At 41.4% G+C, this 26,253-nt stretch overlaps 1 protein-coding gene across 1 annotated transcript in view; it reads right to left on the reverse strand.

Annotated features, from left to right (window-relative positions):
• Window positions 1–26,253, reverse strand: part of Cntn6 (contactin 6) — a 288,762-nt gene that overhangs the window by 199,060 nt on the left and 63,449 nt on the right.

Genomic DNA, 26,253 nt, shown 5'->3' on the forward strand with positions numbered 1-26,253 from the left:
AAGCCCAGGTGACAAGGGACAGAGAGCCACCTCCAACCAGCCACCAGCTAAGAATTGAGGTCTTCAGCCCAACGATGCTCATGGAACTGAGTTCTGCCAAACAAGCACCAGGCCCATCCTCAATAGACCCACTCCAGGCTGAGACATCCCCATTGGAGCTCTCTGTTGAGATCGTGAAGCAAAGGACCCAGAGGAGCTCTGCCCCCAAAGACCCACAGACACCGTGATACCATCCACATGTTTTCTTTAGGCCACTATGTTTGTGAAAATATTGATATGCAGCCACAGAATATCAAGATGGTGATTCAGACAACATTTCTCTTTGGAAAGGTACCAGAAACCAGAATTAGGACTTTGAGTACAAGAAGGACTCTCTTTATATAAAGGAAGGAACATTTGTAGGCAAATGTGGGAACGTATCCAAAATGCAAAGAAAATAAATGATACTTAGAATGACAAAAAAAAATGTGAAATCCAGTTACGTACAGCACAATCAACAGAGTACGGTCTTAGTGAAACAGTTTCGTACTCAACTAACTTTGGAGGAAAATTAAAAGCAAAGAAAAACAAAATAACCAAACAAAATATCCTGTCTGTCTGGTTATCCCAGCCTCAGAGCAACACATTTCTATAAATTAAAATTTCCACTGTGACATTTTTTCATACAATAAATTGCTAATTGTTGCTAATTGTTCAGATAAAAATACATATATAAATTAAATAGTAAGAAACTTCATTTTGAATAAATAGCCTTCCCTTTTTGAATTTTGTTTTATTTTTTGGTACCAGGGATTGAACCAAGGGACAGTCAATCACTAAGCCATATCCCCAGCCCTTTGTATTTTTTGTTTTGAGACAGGGTCTTGCTGAGTTGCTTAGGGCCTGAGTTATTGAGGCTGGCTAAAATGGGAATCCTCCTGCCTCAACCTCCCAAGGCAGTGGGATTTCAGGTGTGCACCACCACATCTAACATGTCTTTGGGTTTTTAGTCTCATTTTTATTTCACCATATTAATATTTATCTGATGATGATTTTGAGGTTAGAATGAATTCTGTTTCTCTTCGAAGTGAAAAGTTTCAACATGATACTAGCAACAGTATATATTGCTTTTAAAATTCTGAGCCATTGTATCCGGCATAGTTCAACCTCACTTTTTCAAGATTCACAACTCTAAAGGGAGAGGGAGGGTCCATCCCTGTGAAAACTTCAAACCCATGAGAATTACACCTTTTGTGAGTTCATTCAACAATACCATTAAAATAATAATTATTTGAGACAACACTTTGATGCATTCCACCTGGATTCCCAAAGATCTGGTCTGCCAAAAGAAAAAGAGCTAGTCTTTAGTTGCATCTGTTGAAGAGGTATGGAAAAAATCTCCCCAGGATTACTTTTTCAGAGAAAGAAATGAAATTGTCAATGCAACATCATTATGCATGCAAGAAAATATATTCACAGGTGCATGATAAACATTTCAATTGAATTACACTTTTATAGCTGAAACTGAAATATAATTTTATACCACAAGCATTCAGCCATGTTTTATCAATTTTCTGTCCTTTTATCCATATGAAATTTGTGTGATATGTGGTCTAAATATGTGCATGCTCTGTGTGACTTACACTTCTGGTGTTAAAAAGCAAAACAAAAAAAAAAGGTAGGGGAAATGTCAGAAGTCTGGGTGAATAAGTGGCTATATTTTAATACAGAGTCCTGATTACCTTAGAGAATACCCATCAGAACTGTGTATTTGCCAGCCTTGCTCAGGATGAGGATGCTGTTTTGAATTAGACTAGAATCAAGAAGATTGGCCCCATTATCCACAGAGGAATGAAGTTTCCATAATAACTTTGGGACACAGAGGACACCAGGACCCACCTTCCTTAGCACTGTGTGGAAACAAAACTATGGAACATCAACAGAGTGGAGTACACCCTCCAATCTGAGAAGGAAATTGCTGACTGCCAGGCTCCAACTCTGATGCGGATAGCAGAACTACACAAAGCTCATGAATAGGGATGACAAAGTAGTTTTATTTGTCTCTTTGTTACACAGGGAGGAAAAAACCAACAACCTCCTCACCTGTAATCTCAGTGGCTCTGGAGATTAAAGCAGGAGGATAGTGAGTTCAAAGCCAGCCTCAGCAAAAGCGAGGCTGCTAAGCAACTCAGTGAGACCCTGTCTCTAAATAAAATACAAAATAGGGCTGGGGATGAGTGCCCCTGAGTTCAATCCCTGGTACCAAAAAAAAAAAAAAAAAAAAAAAAATAGAACTGTCTGGAAATGGTGCAATCTGTATTGAACAAATAGAAAGTCTAAGCTTTGAAATTTGAAGGATTATTCAAAGAAAGTGCAGTCACTGAACCAAAGGGGGAGATGGGAAGCATTTAGAGTAGTGGCGTATTTGGAGGATTAGCCACCAAAGATGTTTCACCAGGGACTGTAGGAAAAGATGGAATCATGTGGATGAGATGCCCAATCAATATTCAACTCCATTGTCTTTTGAAAATGTTATCAGTATTTGGATATTTTAATAAAGAATAAGACTGACTGAGCAGAATAAAATGCTCTCACATACCAATTTTCCACACCATGAATAGCCTAGCTGTTTAAGCCCGTGAGTTGCGAATGTGACACAGAAGTCATGAGGCTGATGTCGCCTATGTGTAGAGTGTGTCTCCAGAGAAGTGGGTCACCTTGCAAAGTCAAAACTGCATCCGTGTGACAGCTGGGGACACATGTGCATACAACTCTACCGACATAAATATGATTTTATACATTCACAAGCTGCCTCCCCCAAATGAAGGGGATTATGTTATCAAAGTTCATTAATACATACAAACACACACTATATTTCCTGTTGCAAAATATTTTTGCTATTCCATTGTATGTAAAACAAGATAAAATGTCGGAAAAAAAGCAAAGATCTGGAATAATAAAAGCAGCTGGCAATAATTTGATGAGGCTTTTATAATCAGAATATCTGAGAAGACCATTCCTTCTCATGTGACCCCTATATTTACAGAGAGAGCAAACCCAACAGATCTCCCCTTTGGGGGGACATAGGCGAGTGCGAGTGGGAATGTATTTTATTCATTGTACATCTCCAGAGGAAAATCAGATCACCTTCAATGATCTTATCAGTCAAAGAAAATGGTGCTGCTTCCCAGAGCTATTAAAATGGGAGAGAATTAGAATGTATAAAAAGCTTTCAGACGCCCGGATCAAAGGGAGAAAGGTCTCGCATGAGGCAGACACTGTTGCCTTTGCTGAAATGCACGGTTTTGATGAACATGAAGTTGTAAATGGCTATAACACTGTAAGCAGTTGTAATAAAATAAAGGAAGAAACAAAAGCCAAGGACATTATAAAAATGCAGAGGGAGAAAAAAAAAGTTACAGAATGAATTGTCACAAGTGAAGAAGAATAGGCAACTAGAACAGCATTATAACAAGAGGCTTGTGGGTAACTTGCTTAGTGTCCTCAGAGTACCTTAACATAAGCATTGGAGCGTCACAGATGAGCCAGGGATTGTTATCAGAGATGGAGACCAAGGCTATGATAAATATAAATGTGGGGAAGTTCAAAGCCCTGGTCACAGCAGGGCTACTGGGTCCTCCCCAGCTTCTAACACAATCAAGGAAACATTGTTGAATCTCTGTAAATATTTCCGAAATGAATACACTTACACAGAAGCCCGTTTCTTTCAATTCTAAATCTAAAGCTCTTTCCAACTGGCGGATTCTCTCCATGGATGACACATTTATGAAAAGCATTTCTATTCTATTTAAAAAACACTGTTGGAAGATAAGCAGATAAAACTCTTAGCAAACCTGGATCTTTGAAACAAATTTAGTAGGAGTGGGGTATCTTAAAAAAAAATGGATTCATTCATTTTATTTGGGAGTAATGAGAATAATATTGTCACTTAACAGATTTCTTCTCCCCCCACCTCCCACCCATCTCTCTCTCTCTCTCTCTCTCTCTCTCTCTCTCTCTCTCTCTCTCTCTCCAGTGCTGGGGATCAAACCCAGAGCCTCATGCTTGCTAAGCAAGCACTCTACCATTGAGCCACATTCCCAGTCCCAGATTTTAATATTAGTTACACTTAAGATCACTGAATGGAAATAAAAGTGTTAGGAATACTCGTACCTGCCTTACCTAGATTCACCAGTTCCTAATGTTTGTGCTCTCTCTAATCTCCCCTCTGCCCCTCTGTGTTCTTTCTCTTCATTCTTTGGATGAACTTAACTTTAAAATGAGTTTCAAGGTTCTCCAGTTTCTGCTTGGATGCATGAAACTGGGGGAAAAAAAGTACTAGAATATCATAAATGCACTAGACACAGGGTAAATTTACGGCTTTTGTTGGATCAGAGAGCTGAGATCCCAGGATTCGCAACGAACCTAAAATCTCAAGTTGCGTGTCTGTGGGGACAGAGGGTAAACTAGCATTGGCTCATTTGATAATCAGGGCTCCAATTTATCCTTATTCTTCCTGTTACACAGATATTCACCCTCCTATTCAATACTTCTGCAGAGGTAATACACTGGAAGACGTGTAAAATCCATCCAGAGGAGAAACTTACGATCTAACTCCACATGGGGTTCTCTTCTTGCTTATTTCAGAAAATACCATAACCACCGAATCCATTGCTGAAATCAGACCTCGAAGAGCCCTCTCTGACATCTCCCTTCCTTTCCCCTCTATATAAAACATAGTTCCAACTAGCAACCTTGCAATTACGTCCTACATCTGTTCCAACTGTTGGACGGCTACAGCCAGATCCCGTATCAGAGCTTTGTGCAGCTTGCCATCTCCAAGTGTAGATTCTGTGCCACGATCATTTCGATGGACCTATCAATCATTCTTCCATTCTCACCCCTATTCACCCAAGGGTGGCGCCCGGATCCCCTTCAGGACACAAGTCTGATCATGTCCGATTGTTCTCCTCTACTTTATCTTCCTCTTCTAGCCAGAAAATCTTTCCTTCCTTGACTTTGTTTCAGGACAAAGTGAAATACCCTCCATCAATTCTAAAAGGATCTCGAGAGTCCTCCAGGACGTGGCCACTCCCCACCACCTTGTCTGCAGTTTCCCCTGTTCTTATCTGCACGACCTTGCTGTTAACCTTGAACCACCTGCACGTATGTCTTCCCCTCCTAAATTTCTTGGTTTGGTTGTAGTTGTGTGCTTCTTCCTTTCCCGTATCTCAAGTGCTTTTTCTCCCTTGCATGGAACCAATGGTCACTTAGTAGTCCTATTTTAGGTAGAGATTCAATTCCTCCAAGGACGTCTTCTCAGAACTCTCTTGGACAAGTGAGAGTGTCTTGTCACAATGGCTTGAAGAGATGTGTCTTTTAATGCACTAACTACAGATGTGTGTGTGTGTGTGTGTGTGTGTGTGTGTGTAAGAAATAAATAACCACTGGAAAATAAACTCTAGAAGGATAGGTCAAGGTCAGTTTCTCTCAGGACTTCACCTGTAGCCTGGAGCTGGACATTTGTGAGGATTCCCTACTGAATTTTTCCCACGTGTCAGTCACTGATTTAGGTGCTTAGAAGACCTGGGACCATATGTTGAATGGATAACTGAGAGGTGATGAGGTTACCGTGGGCTCTTACTTCCTACCACAATTATAATTTTGATATGAAAAGGAAAAAAAATGAGAAGGAGTCAGAGTTTGCCATTCCCATGAGCCAATCTTCAGGGTCACAAACAGGACAGAAGACCTGATACGAGAACATGTGTGACAGAAAACGTGGCAGGTTTCACACTATGCTGCTAAATAATTTCACCTGGAATTGAGTCCATTCCACTGCCTATGAAAAGATGCATCTGAGGAATCCTCTCCTCTGTACCTTTGTAATTAAAGAAATAACTCTTTCCACTGCCTCTCAGAGGGCATTCTGTAAGTTCCCATGATAATTAAAAGACATTTAGTAAATCAGGTACCTCTGAGGAGACTTTAAAATTGTGAGCTTTACCTCTGGCTGTAGCTAAATGAACAGGAAATTCTTAGGAGGGGCAGAAATAAAGCCGCTGTAAAGGTAGATGTATTGTGGTGGGTACTAGGGGAATGTCTCAAGCTGAGCTCTGCAACGAAGATGCATTTTTATAAAGGGCTATATTAAATTAAGCAAGTGCTTGGTATCTCTGGAGAGAGGCACGGTAGAGATATTTGAATGAGTGCAAAGTTAAGTAGATATGTATGTAGAATGTTCTGTTAGTGGTGTTTCCTCTTGTGTATTCTGTGAATCCTCAGTGAGGTAGAAACGTCCTCTGCACCAGAAAAAATCACAGAATGTCGGAAGAGGAAAGCAATTAACAACTCCTGATTCCAAACCCATCAGTTCACAAATAAAGAAACTCAAGTCTAGACAGGTCTCTAATGTTTCTGCTGTCAAAGAGCAAGTATTGAGCTAGCTGAGATCAGAATTCTAGAATGGTCCACGATTCCAGCTTCCTTCTACAGAGAAATATCAAGAAGCATGGGATTCCACAGACTGTTGTGTTTGTAATATGACTCACATGTCACTGAAGATTCTAGATGGTGCATTCATCTTGTCCACAGCAAACCAAAATGAATAAGAACGTAATTGATGGTCAACCAAAAATAATAATCCCAAGGGATGCTCACAGGAAGACATTGTGATAAATTAAAACAACACTGGGCCTTGGGATTGAGCTGATATGGGTTCGAATCCCATCTTTTACACACACTAGCTGTGTGAAACCAGACAGCTGTGTAATGTTTTTAAAGTCATTTCCTATAGCCGGGTGCAATGGCGCACACCTGTAATCCCGGCAACTTGGGAGGCTGAGGCAGGAGGATCACAACTTCAAAGCCAGCCTCAGCAAATGCGAGGCTGCTAAGCAACTCAGTGAGGCCCTGTCTCTAAATAAAATATAAAATAGGGCTGGGGAGGTGGATCCGGGGTGGAGTGCCTCAGAGTTCCATCCCCAGCACCCTCCCCATCAAAAAAAAAATTTAATTTCATATATCTAAGGTGGGGTTTTTTTGTAGTGCTTTCTGCTTTTAGAGTTTTCTGAGGATTAACGAAATGATTCAAATAAAATCATTCGAAACTTAGCATAATGGTGAACAGGTTGTCAATTTAACAAAGACAACCATGTTTAGGAAAGCATTCGCAGAAAGTCTCTGCAAACTGCCAGGTCCTAGGGAGGCATGGAGCGTAAGGGTGAGCCTTCCAAATGAAGAAGCCAGGGACCAGCACAGAGGGATGGATATAAAACCACCACAGAGAAGAACGGAGTGCAGTCCCTAGAACCTCAGCCTAAGAGGACAGTGAGGATACTCAACTCCCCTGAGGATAAAACAAATAGAGTGATCCGTACAGACGTCCTCCCTGCAAGATTGGCCTTGGAGAGATGTCACAGCAGGCAGAAGAGCCAGAAGGCCAAGGGCCTCTCCAAATAGGAAGACAAGCAGGTTAAATGGGCAGAGGCCCCAGTCACTTCTGGTGTGATATAAATAGTGCTGAGCTCTGTCTCTGTTTGGCAAGCACAGACCTGGGCCTGAACCCATCCACTCCTGGAGAATGACCTTCCAGGATGGAGGCGCATGCCTCGGGTGAAAATGGGCAGAGACTCCTGCCTCCGATGATGAATGGCCGAGGGAGACCCAAACCGACTAGCTGACTCGAAGCCAGATGCCTCTAAATCATTTGGGGAAAAAAAGAGACAGCTTGTCCCACGACAGCTCGGCAGCGAGAAATGTGCCTTGGCTCCTATGTGTAGGAGAGTGGCTTATCTGAAGTCTGACCGTCCTGTGGAGAGCACACAATCTGCAGGGACAGGGCTCCCGGTATCTGAGTGAGATGAAGCAACGATGAAGTCATATGAGTTACACATGCAAACGAGGTGGCCACAGGCCACCCCCACTTGGGACGAGAATTCCTGAATGCTGTCAGGATGTGGGCACAGGGTCTGGAGTCAATCTGGAACGGCCACTTACTTCGAATACAACGTGGGAACTTAGGTCTCTCTCCATCTCGGGTTCTTCAGCTGAAAGTTTGGCAACAAGATGGAAAAGAGGGGCTGGGGTTGTGGCTCAGTGGAAGAGCGCTTGTTGCCTAGCATGTGTGAGGCGCTGGGTTCGATCCTCAGCACTGCATATAAATAAATTAAAATAAAGGTCCATTGACAACTTAAAAAAAAAAAAAAGGAAAAGAGGGTAATAACTGTCAGATACTTAGTCCTGAGTCTAGTCCACAGTAAGTTCTTAATCATTCCTCCTTCCTAATGTAATGTGTTTTTTTTTATGTTAATGTTTCCATTTTAACTTTTGCCATCATAGCACCTCCAAAGGGCAAGAGAGTCCAGCCACTTTTGTAGAACTCCACCAACAGACCCAAGGGTGAACAAGGGTTCAGAGACAGGAAAAACCTTGAAGGAGGGAGGCACAAAGTTGGAGAAGACAGAAAGACTAGAGTTAATGCAGTTCCTACTCCCAGAGGCCTGGAGGGGGTGATCGTGAGGGTCCAATTGGGGGGGATCTGGGAGTTATCAGACCAGAGTATGAGGAAGCTGCAGTAGGTTTAGATGGTGTGAAATCAGAGGCTGGGGTTGCATTGAAAGACACAGCATTAGGTGAGTCTGCTAAGAACCAGAAGCATTCTTCAGAGTATGCATCGCAGGCTCTCAGCTGGGACACTTTTGCTCCGCAGAGGGCTTTTGGAGTGTGAGTCATTCTTTGCTTGTCATGACCTGGAGTGGGGGGTGCTCCTGGGATCTAGGAGGCAGAGGCTCGGATTCTGCTCAGCATGCCACAGCACACTTATCAGGGCCACACTGCAAGGCATCATCTGGTCCCAACCATGATTAATGATCAATAGAGAATGCTGAGATTGCAAAAGCCTGGTTGACAAGTAGGAGATTAATTAATTCTGGAGTCACAATTCTGAAGTCAAAGCCAGGGCTATGTTTACCTGTATGTTCAGGAATTCTGCTGTGTCTCTGTCGGGCACCCATGATCAGCCCTTCATATAAATGTGGGGTTTGACCAATGGTCATCTTATGGTTTGGAGATGCAATGTACCCGCAAGACCACGTGCTAAAGGCTTGGTCTGCAGCCCCTGGTACTACCAGGAGGGGGTTCAACCTTTAGGAGGTGGGACCTCATTGGAGCAATGAGTCACTAGAGCCCTGCCTTGCGGGAGATCATAAGGTCTTGGTCCCTTCTGTGCCACCACCCGGGGAGCCACTTTGCTCTACTCTGTGTTCCTTGCAAAGATGTTCTACCTCACCAGAGGCCAAGAGGCTAGAGCCCAGTGACCCTGGAATAAAGTCTCTGACACTAGGAGCCCCAATAACTACTTTTTTCCTTCTATTTATCTTGGACATTTTGCAACAGCAAGAGAAAACGGATTAACATAGGTCATAACGACTCACTTATTCATTTATGAATACTGAGATGGAACATGACCCCCTTTCCATATTAATAGCAAATATTTACTCACGGAAGTGGGAAGCAAGCTTACAAAACCCAGGCATCAAAGAAAAACACAGAAAATTCACAAGCGCCATTTGGTTTGGATGAGTCCAATGTAGTAGTCATGACCCTGGTCAGCAAGGGGAACAGGAAAGACGGCAGAATGGACTGGACGTTGCTTTCCCATATGAACATACAACCAGTGAAACTGCACATCACGTATAACCCCCCAAAGTGGAAAGTGACACTCCATGGATGTGCAGTATGTTAAAATACCTTCTATGGTCATGTCCAACTGAACGGAACCAATAAAAACTCCTACCAGCTGCCAGTATCACAGTGGTCACCGTGAGCTGTAACTGATTGAGCTTTGTGCTAAACAGGCTGCATTCCTGTCTCCACAAATGAATAGAAATGTGCAAAACCCCCTCAATGAAGTGGGGATCATCCCTGCCAGGAAGGTAAAGCGGCTGACGCTGAGCTCAATAAGGAATCTGTAATAACCCGACAACCCAGGGGCACCCTTCTCCATGGCTCCATTAAGCCTCACGTCAATGCCAGTGTCCCTCAGGAACAAACAAGAGAAGCCAACAAGAGCTCGGAGGATGTGGGGTAAGTCCCTTTTCTTTTGTCTTTTGATGCTCTGAATTTATCTCTGTCACATGTCACCTGTGCTAAGAGCATGGGGAATACAAGGAACACGAGAAAGCCAGATTTTTGAATTTTTTTTTTTTACAAATGTTCTAAGTCTCACTTTTGTTTTTCTTATCTATGCGAGCGTTTCCATCTCTATTTTCTTGGAATATCAAATTTTTGAAATTGAAGGACCCCAGAGATTCAGAATTTTACGCCCTGAAGGAGGTTTGCTATTTAAATAGACCCTCTGGGGTTCAGACCCAATTCTGCTATTAACTGAGGGTCTTTAACTCTTTCCCTGATCCTTTATTTTTTTTGGACTATATAATGGAAAGAATAACATTTATATTTTTCCAGTCATCATTTTTAATCATTAATTGTGATAATATAATTAAAGAACTTCAAACAGCTTAGGCGAATATCAATAACAAAAGTTTTTATTTTTCTAATGAAACAAGATGGATACAACCTGGGCCACCGATATAACTTGTTATTGCTAAGTAATCGACTTTATTTTTTTTAAATCCAAGGTAGAATTCTTGGTGATATTTGGAAGTTCAGTATGACCAAGGTTCATCAAATAATGTGGAAAGTGGAGGTCAGTTTCCTGATTATCTCAGTGTAAAAAAAAATAATAATATGATTCAAACTCTTAGGTCATCTACGGAAGCAGGACGCATTTTTAAAAACTTGGTCGATTTTCATTTTAAAAATAGTACAAATCCCATTTAGAAAATTAAAGAGAGGAAGTCAAATTCATGGAAGTTCCACCAGGCTGCATTTCTTTTCCATTTCAGCCCTGAAACTTGACCAAAAGCCTCTTCGTGTTATTTTATTTTAGCCTCCTGTTAAATCTGGTTTATGCTAAAGAAAGATGAATAATTCTCATCATTCACTGCAGGATCCATGAAGAGCTAAATATGCAGTCAAAATTTAGATCATCTCACAGGCATTGAGGATTAAAGTCAGATGTGAGTAGAATCAGCAAGGAGCCCCGGGGAGCTAAGGGAGATTGGCTCCCACACACGGTGATAGCTGAGCATTGCACCCCACATTTGACCAACGCCATTACCTGGTTTGATGTCAACCTTCTAAGTATTTAGAAATATCAGAATTTTCTTTAAAAAAAAAACATAAAATCTAGAAGGCTGGCAGGCTAAATAAAAACAAGCCTGTACTGATGGATAGATTTGATAGATTGTCATTGCTATTAGAATTAAGTTCTAGCTCCTCATTAGGGGCTCTGGGGCTGGTACATCTTTCCACTGCCTTCATCCTCCTGAAAAGTATTCTTCCTCTACCATCCGAGGACTTGGGGCTTTTTCCATCTTCAGAGATGTATGGATTCGGTTTTTCCTTGAAGAAATATTCCCTGCCCACTCCTCGCCACCTGAGTTATTCTTTTTATCAGCAATCTATATTGACTCCTTTAAAACTTACATTTAAAAAAATTTTTTTAGCCTATATCTTAATGTCTCTCCCATTAAGCCAGACAGGTCTGTCTGTTCCCCAGGGACTCCACCAAGCCTGAAAAAATGTGTAATTAGTAGACAAAGTGAAGGAAGGGTGCATGGGTACCTGGGTTCAGACCCCAGCGCTCTACACGCGTTCCCGTTACCTGTGTGGTGTGGGACAGGTGGTTCAACTGGTTTATACCCGGGTTTTGGATCAAAAAAATGAGGCGTGAAACATTTCTCACCCATAACCTCTCAATATTTACCATTCCTGAGGGGACTTCCTCGTGCATATTTTTGTGGCTGTCTGTTTCTGGACTTTTCTTGTGCTTAGTGCTCGGAGCTCATAGAAAATTCTGGAAGTTGATGGCAGTGATCACACGACCGTGAAGGGTGGTTATCTCTGTTAATACTGTTACTCTGATAACACTCAGATTGTATTCAATTCTACTTCCATAGAGTCTCAGCCGTGTCCAGAGGTGACCTGCCCCTTCTTATCCCATCTCATCTAACTCCTTCTGGGGCTTTGCTTATCTTTCAATGCATGACTTTCACTCAAACCCTTGTCTCAGGATCTGCTCTGGGGATTGCCCAACTTCCAACATGGAGCCAATAATGTCGCTTTTGCCACCGGTTTCTGTTCAAGATCCTATTGCATTATTGAGTTATTTGAAAGTGCCCATGAGAGCACAATACATATGAGGTATTGGCATCCCTCAGCTATGCTGAGCAGCTGTTGAGTGCAGCAGCTGAGTGTAGATCCTGGAGCCAACTACTTGCGTTGAATTCTTAGCCCCACCACCGTGTGCCTTAGGCAAGATTCTTCACCTGTGCTTTGTTTTCCCCTTTATGTAAAGTGGGGCCAATACAACTTGCCTACCTCGGGGATTCATGGTGAGGATTATATAAATCCATAGATGCAAATACTGAGAAGAGTGCAAGACATTAGGAAATGGTACACGGCTATTTGCAATGATGAGTGATCATTTATGACTCACGTAGCACCTCAAAAGTTAGCAAGTTTACACAGTAAACAAAGGCTGTTTGCCCAATCTGTGTTAGGCAAACTTCAGGGATTAAAATGATAAATCTCAAGTATGGATCTATGTGGTCAAGGTTTCAGGTCTGTTTAGGGAATAAGAAATAAAACTTTTCCATAAACATCTCCAACAAAGACATGGAATAAAAAGTGGATTTACTAGCGGTAACTATCGAGAGTTGGGTGCTTAGTATGTCTTAGGGAGTGTGGAAGGCTGATGGTATTTGGTATCTTTCCCAGTCACACAAGAAGTCAGGAAGCAGGTGTGTGAGTCATGTTTTAAATTTCAGGGTCACTGCTCAACATCACCTAAGCAGGTCTGTGGACTTAAGGATACATAAGGGTTGTACTTGCTTCTTCAAAAGCAGTTGCCATGTTCATGAGCTGGTACTGCCCCTTTGTGCCAGGTTCCAAGCTACACGGTGAGGGAGGAGGACCGAATGTCACCCAACCCTCTTCCTCCTGGGCGTCTGCAGAGATTTCCTGGAGGTGGGTGGATGGTGGTGCGAGAGAGGGAGATTATGGAAGACTTACTGGTTCTGAGTGAGCCTTGGAAGGAAAGGAAGACTCCAAATGTGTGCTCAGAGGGAAAGTGTATTCTAAAAAAGGGAAAGTAGATTGTCAGAGAGAGAGAAAAACAGGATACAGAGAGTTGGGTCTGTTGAAAATCTAGTTTGTGCAAGTTCTGTTGCTTACCCATCATGTTATCTGGAGGGAGTTGCACAACCTCCAGAGGGTGGCCTCAGAGGGAATAGGAGTAAGGTCTAGCAGGATGGTTGGCACCCACTGAATGCTCAATATAGGTCAAAGCTGTGAGAACCTCGAGGAGTCAGTCTGCGAGAGATGTGCACTTATTTTGACCTGTTTAAAGTGTCTTTATAGAAGAAAAAGTGGGAAAAGATTTGGAAAGGCTCACGGAGGTCTGAGAGGGCTTCAGGCAGTGGTTGAGAAGAATCCACTCTCTGTTCTGCTACACAGGAATCCCATTTGGAGCATGTGATTCAAGTAAATGTACTATCGGAATGAAATTTTTAAATAAAAAAAAATGCAGAACTATTAAGATTTCCTATTGGCATGTTGAGAGGTGGAGTTGGCCGTGATGGCTGGATGGTGGCATCCCCTGCAATTGCTGAGGCAAGAGCGCAGACCCTGGGAAACGGAGCAATGAGGATGCGACGGGAAGAGCCAGTGACCTCAGCTCATTACAGTGTCAGCATGCAGTGTAGACAGCGGGTTCTTCTGCATCCCCCAAATCACCATGCATAAACCTGTGACACTTCTGCCTTTCCAAAGATGTCCCAAGATATCATGACCAGCAGGTGAGATGAAGAAAGAAAAGACCCTCTATCCTGTCTATATAGGCTGCCACTAAAAAATGGTACTCCCATTGCTTCATTACAGCCTGAAAACCTCTTACACTTGCTTGCATTTTTCTTTCTTGGGGTTACATCCCCTCCCAAAAAAATCAAGGCTCATTTGGAGGAAGTCAACCCAGACGTGCACTGCTCCAAAGTGTGCTGGATTCTTTGTTTTGTGTGTGAATTTGGATGAAGCCTGATGAAAGTATCACACCGGGGAACGGAAAGTCAGAGGTGGCTTTGCAGAATGGTAGAAGGTCTGCAGGAGGTTGAGGTAGTGAGTAGGGAGGCTGCCTGGTCACCAAAGGGCATAGAGAGGGAGTAAACATCACAACACAGGAAGAAACAAGCAAACAAACAAACAAATCCCAGCCATGCTGCCCAGGACTCCTGACATTTGCCCAGGATTGAGTCGGTGTGCTAATCACACTTAACATGAAAACCCTAGATCCCTGAGCACCGCCACGTTCAACATGTAACAGGGAAGTCAGAGCATAGAGATGTGGATAATTGCTCCCCGTTTGGTAAGAAAAATGGGGCCGTTTTAGTGAAGGCTGAGAAGCAGGAAGCAGAGTCACCATATGTAACTTGGAAGAGGGAATCTGTTTTATGGGAAGACCTCATATAATCATAAGAGAAGAAGTGGGTACAGAAGTAAGAGGGGAAAGCCGGACTTGGTGGCACCTGCCTGTCATCCCAGCAGCTTGGGAGGCTGAGGCAGGAGGACTGTAAAGTTCAAAGCCAGCCTCAGCAACTTAACAAGGCCCTAGGCAACTCAACTGAGACCCTGTCTCTAAATAAAATACAAAAATGGGCTGTGGATGGGGCTCAGTGGTTAAGTGCCCCTGAGTTCAATCCCCAGTACAAAAAAAAAAAAGAAGAAGAAGAAGAAGAAAAAAGAAGTAAGAGGGGAAGATCACACTGATGTCACCAACAAGCCTTCCTGGTCCTAGTCTGAGGTCACTGCTGGTTTTTAGCTGGGACAAAACTGGATAGGAAGAGGAGACCAAGGATAAGCCCACCAGAGTCTCTTTCTCATCAGATAACCCACACGTGACTTTCACAGAGCCGTGTCCATTCCCCCTTGGGAACGTCCCCTCAGTTTGCCCCTTTTTTGGTCACCTTTCGGTCCCTAAAAGTCTAGAACGGTGAAGGGGAAGGAAGGAATTTAGGAAATGTCACTCAACCCAACCCACCATCTTGGTTCAATGGTCCTGCTCTTTCCGACTTCAGATTCACCCTGATTTTCCATCTGTTTTCCACTGGAGACAAGCGCTAGTGCCAAGTGAGAAGGATCAATTGATTATAGATTGGCTAAGTGTTTACCACAGCCAGATGGGCAGCATGTTGCAGGTTGTCACTCCACATTAATAGTTTGTTTGTCATGTCTGAGCAACTCCCCGAATTAACTGATGGGTCCTATTGACCGGCAGGCTGACCAATCAATGGGCTTTGAAGACTGGGACAAGAGGGTGTAGTGCGGTTTTAGCCACAGAGCAGTGGCATCCACAACAGCCACATTGGAGACACATGGGTAATGCCCACGTGTGACTGGACACCGTCAGTGTCGCTCTTGGCTATAATTTCACAAGAATAATCAGAAAATATTTGATGAGAGAAAAGCATGCAGTCATTCCTCCATAATTACTCAAAGGTCCAGGAGAAGACAGAGAAATACAATTCACAGGTGAGTCCCATGGGGACCCTCTGCTAAAAGAAACTGTGTTGTTTCATCTGTTTTTTTTTTTTTTCTTTTCTTTCTTTTCCAGGACTATTATGAAATTGTAAAATTGCATTAACACTTCTCATCTTCCAGTCAGGGAGCATCAGAACAGGGAAGGATGATGGTGATCCCCTGGTACAAGAATTTCAGATGTATTTGTCTTCAAGACACAAGCAAGAGATGAGAGGTGGAGAGGTTGGTCCCCAGGTAAGGGTTAAAAAAAAATCTTCCTGCTTTTCAGCTCTGTTTTGACTTCTCCTTTCCTATGTGCTCATTTGGAGTGATTTTTGACATTGTGGACATGTAAGCAAAGGGTCACCAAGTCCAGCCAGACAGTAAATAGAAAAACCCCCGCAGTGAAGCAGAAGGTGGCTTTTCTGCAAGCGGCCCCCGAAGCCCATCTGCATCATCAATCCTTACGCCAGTGGGCTCCGGAAAGATCTTCTCAAACACACAGCATGATAAAACATCTTCCACCGATATTTTATCACAAGCAACAAATCATTGGACCAACTGTCAACTTGCATTTAAGAGAGACCCGAGAGTTTGGGTAAGTAAAACAGATGAATGGCCATGAACTTAAATATATCAAATTATAGCCCTAACGAGGGGTCCGTTGAGCAATGCTGTATGTAGAGAACCAAGTGGGGAGGACAATTGGTGATAATTAAGAGAAGCCCAGGCACAGATTTCCAGCCATTTGATCCCTGCAATCTCCCTGCAATTTCAAGGGTCCTGGGACTAAGGTTTCTATCAAGAAAGAGCAGGGTGATTGCACGTTCCTCTCTTTCAAAGTGTCCAACTGGGGCCATGCAGAGATCCAACCACACCGCTGTGGTCTGTGATTGTGAGTGCCTTCTCAGGTCCCTGTGTATGCAAACAGAGGTTAAAAAATGACAAAAATAAACAGAGCTGCCCGCGCTCGATGACATCCAAACAACACCATCGCTGTTTCCGGGCTCAGTGTGGAGAACTGATCGGGGAGCAAAGCCACACACGGGAGGAGGGTTTTGTTTTGATGGAACTGTTGTTTTCTGAGCTGTAGGTACCGAGAGTCTGCTCTATTGTGAGCTCCCGGCAAAGTGAGCAGACAACACCTGTTGTTCCTGCAAGCTATGAGAGACGCAGGTTGAGTTTTTAATTATGTGGGAGAGAAAAGTCTCTTCATCTGTTTCTTTCTTGTAACCTATTAGGAATACGCTCAGAGTGAGATTTTTTTTTTTCACACAATTCAAATTTGTTATCTTTATCCCTAAATTGAGCAGTCTTTTTTTTTTTTTAGGGTAAATAAAATAGAAAAATGTAAATGCTAAAAGAATTAAAAGAAGAAGAAAACATCACCTAGTATAATGTCATAGCATTTGTGTGTGTGTGTGTGTGTACACATTCTGAAAGTCATCACAGTCTGGGTACTTAATTATTTATCTTGTTTCCTGTACCCAATAAACCTGTAAAACACAGCATACTTCTCCTAATAAAGAGTGGCTAACAATGAAAAGTGGTCAAAAAGATGTTCCTACTAAAAACCACCTCTCTGAACAACAACAACAAAAAAGTGTATATAACTATATGGGCACAGCTGGGCGCGGTGGTGCACGCCTATAATCCCAGTGGCTCAGGAGGCTGAGGCTGGAGGATCACAAGGTCAAAACCAGCCTCAGCAAATTTGAGGTGCTAAGCAACTCAGTGAGACCCTGTCTCTAAATAAAATACAAAAGAGGGCTGGGGATGTGGCTCAGTGGCCTAGTGCCTCTGAGTTCAATCCCCAGTCCAAAGAAAAAAAAAAGTATGTGTGTATATACATGTTTATATATATATATATATATATATATATATATATACGCACAAATAAAATATATATCTACATGTGTGTACACATTTGTATGTGTGTGCATGTGTATATATATATATATATATATATATATATACACATGTGTATGTTTATTATCAATTTTAATAATAAGATGAATGTGTAACACATCAACAAATATATAACATTTATATTATGCATTCCATAGGTCAAGTCATCCCTGCAGAAGGCTTTTGCTAATTTTTACCAAACATTTACATCCCTCTATAGCACTTATAACCAGTCATTGGTTGCAATTCAACCAGGACTTGACAATTGGAGCTACACCACCCTCTGCTCCACCTCTCCTAGTGAAAATTTTCTGTCCTTTTATCTGATATATGTTATAGCTTTAAACTATTTCTTAGGCTCCTAAAAATGATATTTATATCATGAAAACTGTTTTAGCATCAGCATAAAGGAAGCCTTGACTTGTAGCTTTTCCCAATTACTGTGGTGTAAAAATTCCCCAGGACTGTTTTCGAGCTAACAAAATGATGTGAGCAATTAGAAAGAGATACGCAATTGCTTGCCATGATTGAGTATTCTCATCATACAGATAATCGTAGATCTAAACATCCTCACCACCACCAACAATAATAAAATATACTAAAATAATTCAGAAGTCATGAGTTTTGAGTACTTGTTAATTTGTAAAGACAATTTTAATTGTAGTTTCACATATGTTAATATTTAATAATGGCCATGTTTAACATCTTCCTTACAAACTTTCTGAAAATAACAATGAGCTCTTAATAATTGGTTATCATTTAGCTCCAGCACACCACTGGCTAAATATTCCAGGTTTTGGGCTGGGCAGGGATGAAAAAGGCAGTAGGAACTTCTAAGGATACTGCCAAATATTCCAAAGGGGGCCTAACAGGATCTTCCTTTAGATCATGATTTCAAGGTCCCTTTACAGGGGTGCTTAGTGTCAACAACTGTATATTATAATCATTTTCAGAGTTTTTGGTTAGTTGAGATTGGCTTAAAAAGGCACATATTTATCCAATTTCCTGTCAACTCTGCATAGCACATATCCTGTCTTATTTTTAAAATATATGGTCTGCAGATTGGGGTGATAGTTATATGAGATAATTTGTTGATGATGATGATAGGAAATGGTAGACATTTTACTCTTCATATTTTTTTTAACTTTATACCTTGTATGCTTTATAATATAAACACAAATATTGATATACTGGGTTTATATAATCATAATTATTTTTCCATTAAGGGTTGACAATAACATTTTGGACAGTACTCCCTTAAATCATATTATACTCTTGACAGAAGCAGGCTTCTAAAAATAATAACTGACCTCCACGGTGAACAGTTATCTGTCACATAATTTTGAGTCTGACATCAACTTGACAAAGTTTTCTTCCATGTACTAGATTTCCATCATGAATTCTGCCGTTTTTGAAATTCTCTGGTCTTTACTATGTCAAGCACTGTCTCTGAATTCCTGTTTCCTTATCTAAAGAAGGAAGATGCTAATCCTTCCTCCTCACACTACCAAGCTCAGATGAAACACTACAGGTAAAATGCTTTACAAACTATCAAGTCCAGGGCACATAAACTAACTAAATATTAAACTAACTAGATATTGCATTTCTAACCCTGTTTGGGAATGCTAGATTACCCCTGAACAGTCTCGGGGTCTTTATTAGCTTGATCAATCATTTGAACATTTGAAAATATATCGATTGAGTGCTTCCTTGTGATATTGAGTTATTTTTCCCTTAAGGAGGGAGCATGCGATGACTGCAAGCTGGTTTTCTACCACCGTACATAGGATACATTCCCAGGATAAGTATTAATTTGAGAAAAAAAAAAACAACGTGAGTCCAAGCAAAGAATGTGGGAATGTCAAAATGCTTCTTCCTGGATCCAGAGCCTAAGGTGAAGGATCACTGGTAGCTGGGAGGATTACCCAAAGCACCCACAGTGAATTTGTCTGCATGGTTGGATTTGATGTAAATCACAGGAAATGCACCTGAAAGAGCCCAGGTCTGGAGGTGGCAGGAGGTGAGATCTGGAAATAAAAAGTGCCGAGTTCCTCCCTGCAGGACTGCCTGCCTTGAATGAAGGATGCGTGAAGGAGACGAGGGAAGGCATGGCTCACGACACAGGTTGAATTGAATTCATTGGAGAACTTCCAATATTTGTGGAAGGAAATTGAATTTGAATGCTTGATTAGATAGCTTGAATTTCCTAGGAAATGGAACCTCTGGAGGTCTTGACCCGGAGCACTGATAGCATCAGCTGTGCTTCATGAAGATGTGTGTGTGTACAGGCGTTTCTGTCAATTAACCATGTCCTGGGAAGAAGGATGGGGAGGGTGGTTAAGATACACAGAACCCTTAGGAGGTGTCATGGTTTGGAGGCAGAGTGTCACCCAAAGCTCCTGTTGATGCAGAAATATTCAGAGGTGAAAAGTCTGGATTGTGAGAGCTGGTTCCTAATGGGTCCATTCTAGTTTGAATGGACGGAGTGGGTGGTAACTGTGGGCTGGTGGGGAGGAGGTGGGACGCTGGGGATGCACCCTGGAAAGATGCATCTTTTCTGTGGTCCCTACCTCTCTCTCTCTCTCTGTGTCTTCTGGGCATCGTAAATAGAGCACTGTGGTCCCCCCCACACGCTCTTCCACCATGATGTTCTGTCTCACCTTGGGCTCAGAGCCACGGAGCCCACCCACTATGGACAGAACCTCTGGAGAAATATTGAAACCAATCAAACTTTTCCTATTTTAAGTTGTTGTTCTTCTCAGGTGTTTTCAACCACAGGGGACAAAAAGCTAACTAACATAAGAGGCTACTGCCCAAGAACTTGAAGAGTGGTAACGGGGGATGAGCTTAACTGGTGTACTGGAAATGGAAACGAATAAACAGATCTCTCTAGAAATAAAGTAGCGCTCAACGTTTCGAAATGTTTTGACGATTGGTGACCCAATATCAACAGGCATCTACTACCAAAAAATATTGAAATAACACGGACCCTGTGTTAAACGTGCTCCTCCCTCAACCATCAACAGTAACATTATACCTGTCTAGGTAAAGTATGTCTAATCAAGCAGTGTTAGTTAGCTTCAAAATTTAGGACTGGCTTTGTAGATTTAGTATACATGATGACTTTGTTTAATGTTTAAAAAAAGCTTAAAACAAAATGATACATTGTAACATTCATAGTCTTAAAATGAATCCCAATAACATATAGCAAAATTGCTAAACCTGTTTGGGAATGCTAGATAACCCCTTAATAGTCTTGGGGGCTTAATTAGGTGGGTCAATCATTTGAACATTTGAAAATATATTTATTGAGTGCTTTCTCGTGATAGGCAGAGTCTTCAGTGTATGAGGTGTGGCAACATACCCCACATAACCTAGAAAATGACAATACTTTGACTTTTAGATAGAGAAAGAAAGTGAACAAGTAAATGGAGGTATAAATAAGTTCATTTCAAATAAAGAAAAATTCATCGAATATGTTAAAAAGTTTGATGAGCATGACTACCAGGGACCCAGGGAGGGACAGATGGCACCCATATAAAGTCCCAAGAAAAGGCCATTCTGTGGAGGTGACAGTATTGAGTGGGGTGTAGTGGAAAGAGCCAGTCATGGAAAGATCTGAAGAGTGTTCTAGACTACTACACGGCAAGTATGGGTACCCTGAGTTGATGGAAATTGAATTTGAATGCTTGATTAGACAGCTTAAATTTCCTAGGAAATGATCTTAAGGTATTTCTGGAAGCATAAGCAACACTGTGGCCCCAGTATGGTGAGCTAAAAAGAGCTCAGGTTATGCAGAGATGGAAGAGGGAGGCAAGAGAGGTTATTTAGTGACTTGCTGGCCGTAGCAAGGACTTTGATTTTTTCAGCCTCAGGAAAGTTTAAAAAAGGAAAAGAAAAAATTCTTGCCAATCCGGCTTGATGTTTTCAAGTTGAGGCACCCCTATTTATGAGTACCATTAAAATAAAAAGATGGCCCGATGTCACCACTGCCACAAAAGCTGGGCCTCCCTTTAAAGAGACTTCACATAGAAAATGTTGCGTCTTCTACTCCCTTCGATTGAGGGCCTGCGTTTCTTAAAACTACGACGGTCTGCATACCAATCATTTCCTCCGGATGCTGACAAAACAGAAGCTTCCATTTCCGCATGGTGATCAGTCCTGAGAAACAATTTCATTGAGGGTTTAAGAATCCATTACATGGGAAGAAGGTTTGATAATCACATAACCACCTTCATCAGTTGGTACCGCATGAAAGCGGCCTTTTCAGCATTTCTAAATTGGGCCATCTCTATTAGAAATTGCAAAGATGTCACTTGTCTTAAAAATATAGGCTGGCGTTCCGTTCCTAAAGGTGCTATTATGCTAACAATAAATCTGAAGGAGACCGTAGGCAGAGTGTGGGTTGTGATATACTCAATATTCATCGCATTCTGACCCAAAGGAATATCCATTATGTGCTTCTTGGATCCTTGAGCAAAGTAGGTTTATTACATCTGCCAATTTTCATGGATTTGCTGCGTGATACATTGTTTCCTTTAAAGAAATCTTGGTCACAGTGAATATTTCCCTTCTTTTGCCTCTCTCTCTCAGGTAGTTCATTTACCGTGGCTCTAGATTCAATAAAACGCTCTGCTTGAAACAGAGTAAAATCCAAGCCATCATAAATTCTTCCCCATGAATCCTTACCACAGGTTCCTGTTCATGAGCATTTAGAAGCAAGTAGGTTTTCTCCCAGATTCTTCTAGCCTACTCTGTCCGGAAACTGTAAGCTACGTAAAGATATTGACAAACAGAATTTTTTTTTTTTTTTTGGTATCTGCCCTAAAAGCAACTTAATTCAAGTTCTATGAATCAATTACTATAAGAACTGTTTTGAAGGAAATAGAAACACATTTGTTGGGAGACATGACACAGAAACCAGGGCAGGGAAGGCTTCTTACCATTTCAAGCCTCTGTCTCTTCCTGCAGAGGGATTAATACGGCAGGAGAAAGCAGCTCATTAGGTCCTGATGTTGTGATGCCACAGTTAGAAAGCCTCAAGCAGGCCTTTCGTTCTGTTCTGCCGATAACTGTGAGCAACTCCATGTTTATTCCTTGAATTATTCACTCTGTGGGGCAGAACCAACTCTCATACTGAACACCGGGGGCTTTCTGCAGGACTGCTAAAGAGGAGCCCAGTCCATAACTTTATAAGATCTAGACAAAAGTGCTCTTCCCACAGCAAAATAAATAAGTACACATGGCGCACAGATGTACCACTTACGCTTGGGAGACAAGTGGATTGGAAAAAAAAAAGAAAAAGACCATTTTTAAGTGATCTCATTTTGTTAAAACAACAATGTTAGAATATGTTTAAGCAGAAATTGTAAAGGCAGCAGGAATTCTGAATGCCAGTGAAATCACACTCCTTGGAAGCAGTGATGTTTGCTATTACTTATTATATTTGGGTCTATAATACAAGCCATTGACCCTGAGTCACACTATTCCTAAGGACTGCAGAGCTTCTATCAGACCCTGGGCTTAAAATTGTGTCATCTTCTAACTTAAAGCAGGAAGAGCACATGATTCAGCCGATGATCACTTTTACCCTATTAATCTTTATGAAAAATTTACTCTATTAAAAATTTTATTTATACATCTCTATTAACAATATTATTTGTACATTTTTAAAAATTGTCAATTAGGAGTGTAACTGTCATCATCATTATCACAAAGCTGTGTATTAGAAACTTACACTCTGCTGCCTCACACTAGAACTTCACAAAGGGAGGACATCTCTGTCATTGTGTTTGAGCAAAAGTCCAGGGATATGCCCAGATAAAAGAGATCCTGAACCAATATGGCAAAGGTGGATGGTATCTGCTGGCTACCTGATCCAGGAGACCGTGCCACGCTTATTCAAACTCAAAGTCTGACAGTAAGAGTGGTCTTTCATATACTTGAGTTTGTCTCACCAAAGAAGTAAAACGGATGAATCCTGGACAAAAACACAAGATGTGCTCTCCATCTCATGTTACATAACCCTATCCAGCCACCAAAGAGTAACCGGTCCTTCCTCCCTTGCAATTATTAGCCTACTTGCAGGTCTGCTGCTTTCTTTTTAGACTATTAGGCTGAGGACGGCAGAGACAGGAGGTCAACGTGTACCTCGGTGCTTGGCACATCATAGACACTAGTGTATGCCTGTGCCTGCTCAATTGAACGCCTTGCTTTCTTCATTAGAAATACTAAGAGTTAATCTCCCAAATGAAAAAAAAAAACATGCAGAATAAAGCCAATGAAATCCCAGGTGTTATGAAGTTCATACTCAATTGGGACACAGTTTAAAACTTTTTAAATGCTCTGAGAACTCTACCTCTAAAATCCTAGGATATAGATGTCATCACACAAGGGTAAGAGGGAAGAGTTGGATGGGACGAACGGTTCCCGGGTGGATGCTATACACACTCTGCTTTGTGATAATATAAATAGGACCCCAAATGTGTAATTTTAGTGAGGAATTAATCAGCTCATTTTAGAAGCATGGACTGAAGCCCACTACCCAGGGCCAGCAAGATACACCTCCTGCCACCTTGAAGCTGAAAGTAGACCGACAGAGGAGGATATAACGTTAGTTTCCTATGAGTTGTCTAAAGACTACTGCAAACTTTGTGTTCTGATTCTTCCGGTTGATTTGTGCCTATGTTAGCATTCCCATAGTGTGCCATCTCTTGGAACTGCGATATGTCCTATATAATTACTGCATTTCCGGTTTACTCTCTTGCAGTCCTGGGGGATGGAAATCCAATATGCGTCTCCCAGGGACCAAAATATGGTATTGGCAGGGTCATGCTTCCTCTGTACCTTGCTTTCTCCAGTTTCTACCATTTCCTTCCCAAAGTCCTTGGCTCATGATGCCTTGCTCCATCATTATGTCTAGAAATAAAGCATCTTCCAATCTCTCGCTACATTCCCTGTGTCAGATCTAGCTCTGCTTCTATCTTATGAAGACACTTGGGACGGCCCATCTGAGAAGTCCAGGGTAATCCTCCCATCTCAAGACCCTCATGCCTGAAAAAAAATCCATTTTGCCTTATTATATAACATGCACAGTTGCTAGGCATGAGAACCTAGATCTTTGGGGGTGCCATTATCTAACCCACCACATCTATGAATGCAATCATTTAAAGATGGATACTTAAGGATTGTTTCTTAATTAAACGGGCCTTGGGTTTCTCCTGATATCTACAGAATATAGAAACAGAAGAATTGAATGGTTAAAACATCCAAACTCCAAGAATATTTCAGAAGAAATGAGGTAAGGTCCGATGAGTTCAGTTTCATTATAAAGGTTCAAGAAGCCAGTGTTTGCTCTGAAGGCCCTAGAAGAAGCCGTAAGGTTAATTAAAGCAATGTAACAGAAGAAGAGACATTTTTGTGGTGAAATTTTTAAGTTGTAAAATTTGGAGTTTAGGAAGACGGAAGATATCTCCACACTTTACAAGGGTTACAACATTAAACGTAAGAAAGAAAAAGCATGCAATTAGGAAGGACTTGGTGGCCTTTCAGAAGAAATAAAAAGCAAGTTTTGGGATCATAAGACAATCTCATTTTCTAAACCAACATAATATCTACAAGAAGAGAAGACACCATGAAATCTCTAACAGAACAAACAAATTTAAAGCAAAGCTCTCTTGTGTAAAACATAATTGGCATGCTTACCTTAGGGGAAATGTTTAGCTTAGATTATCTAATCTAAATAGCAATGACTCAAAAATAAAAAATGAATCCAATCTGTTCTTTCACAGTGAAATTGTGCACCAAGGATATATGATTGTTCCTGTTATTTTATCCAAAAAACCAAAGCAAAAGGACATGTTGAATCACATCCAATTTGGGTCAATAAAAGTTAACAGAATTATTTCTCAGATTTGATAACTGTTCTGAGGATAATCATTTATTTTAATTTAACACAAAAGGTCTTTTAGAGATCCTATGCTAATTCAGCAGACACATTGAAAGGGCAAAATGTTAATGTTGAATTTTGACAGGAAGTTGAACGTTAAGGGTAGACAGAATTCTTATTCACACATGTATGATCTGGGGGCACCTTGGTGACTCTGCCTTCTTTTCTTAATTTTTACAAAAGACAAGACATTATTATTTAACTCAGGATCTCTGTTGCAGAGTTAGGAGTGACATCAATCAAAATAATATGATCATTTTGAACAAATAGTATGTCAAGCTGTTGAATTCACTAGTAGTAAAAAATACCTTTTTTGCAGCCTGGTTAATTTCTGCAAATTTTAGCATTCCTATAGCTTTCCATCTCTTGGGATTGCTATTAAATATATGTCCCATACAATTACTGTGTTTCTGGTTTATAAATTATATTTGTTCCTGTGTTCCTTCTGATATATTACTGCTTTGTTATGAATATATGAGATGTCAACAGTATCTGTTGTCACAGGTCAGGGGAAACAGAGTGATAATGATACCGGAAGGGCTTCTCAGACAAAGAGATGTCCTAACCAGTGTCCACACTCTGCATACCTTTAGGCAGGTAGGCTTAGCAATTAAGAACATAGCCTGCAGGATCCTAAATGTCTGGGGTGGATTATTTACAGAACAGCCACTCTTATCTTGACGATTCCCAGACTGCTTGAAAATGTAACGCTGCAACTGTTCTATCAGGAGAAGAAGCCTATTTCCAAACCCCTTAAACCTGGGCTGTTTGCATAACTTGCA

The sequence above is a fragment of the Marmota monax genome, unplaced genomic scaffold (genome assembly GCF_021218885.2).
Source record: "Marmota monax isolate L192 unplaced genomic scaffold, Marmota_monax_Labrador192_F-V1.1 WCK01_AAM20220418_F8-fsc00028, whole genome shotgun sequence".
NCBI lineage: Eukaryota > Metazoa > Chordata > Mammalia > Rodentia > Sciuridae > Marmota > Marmota monax.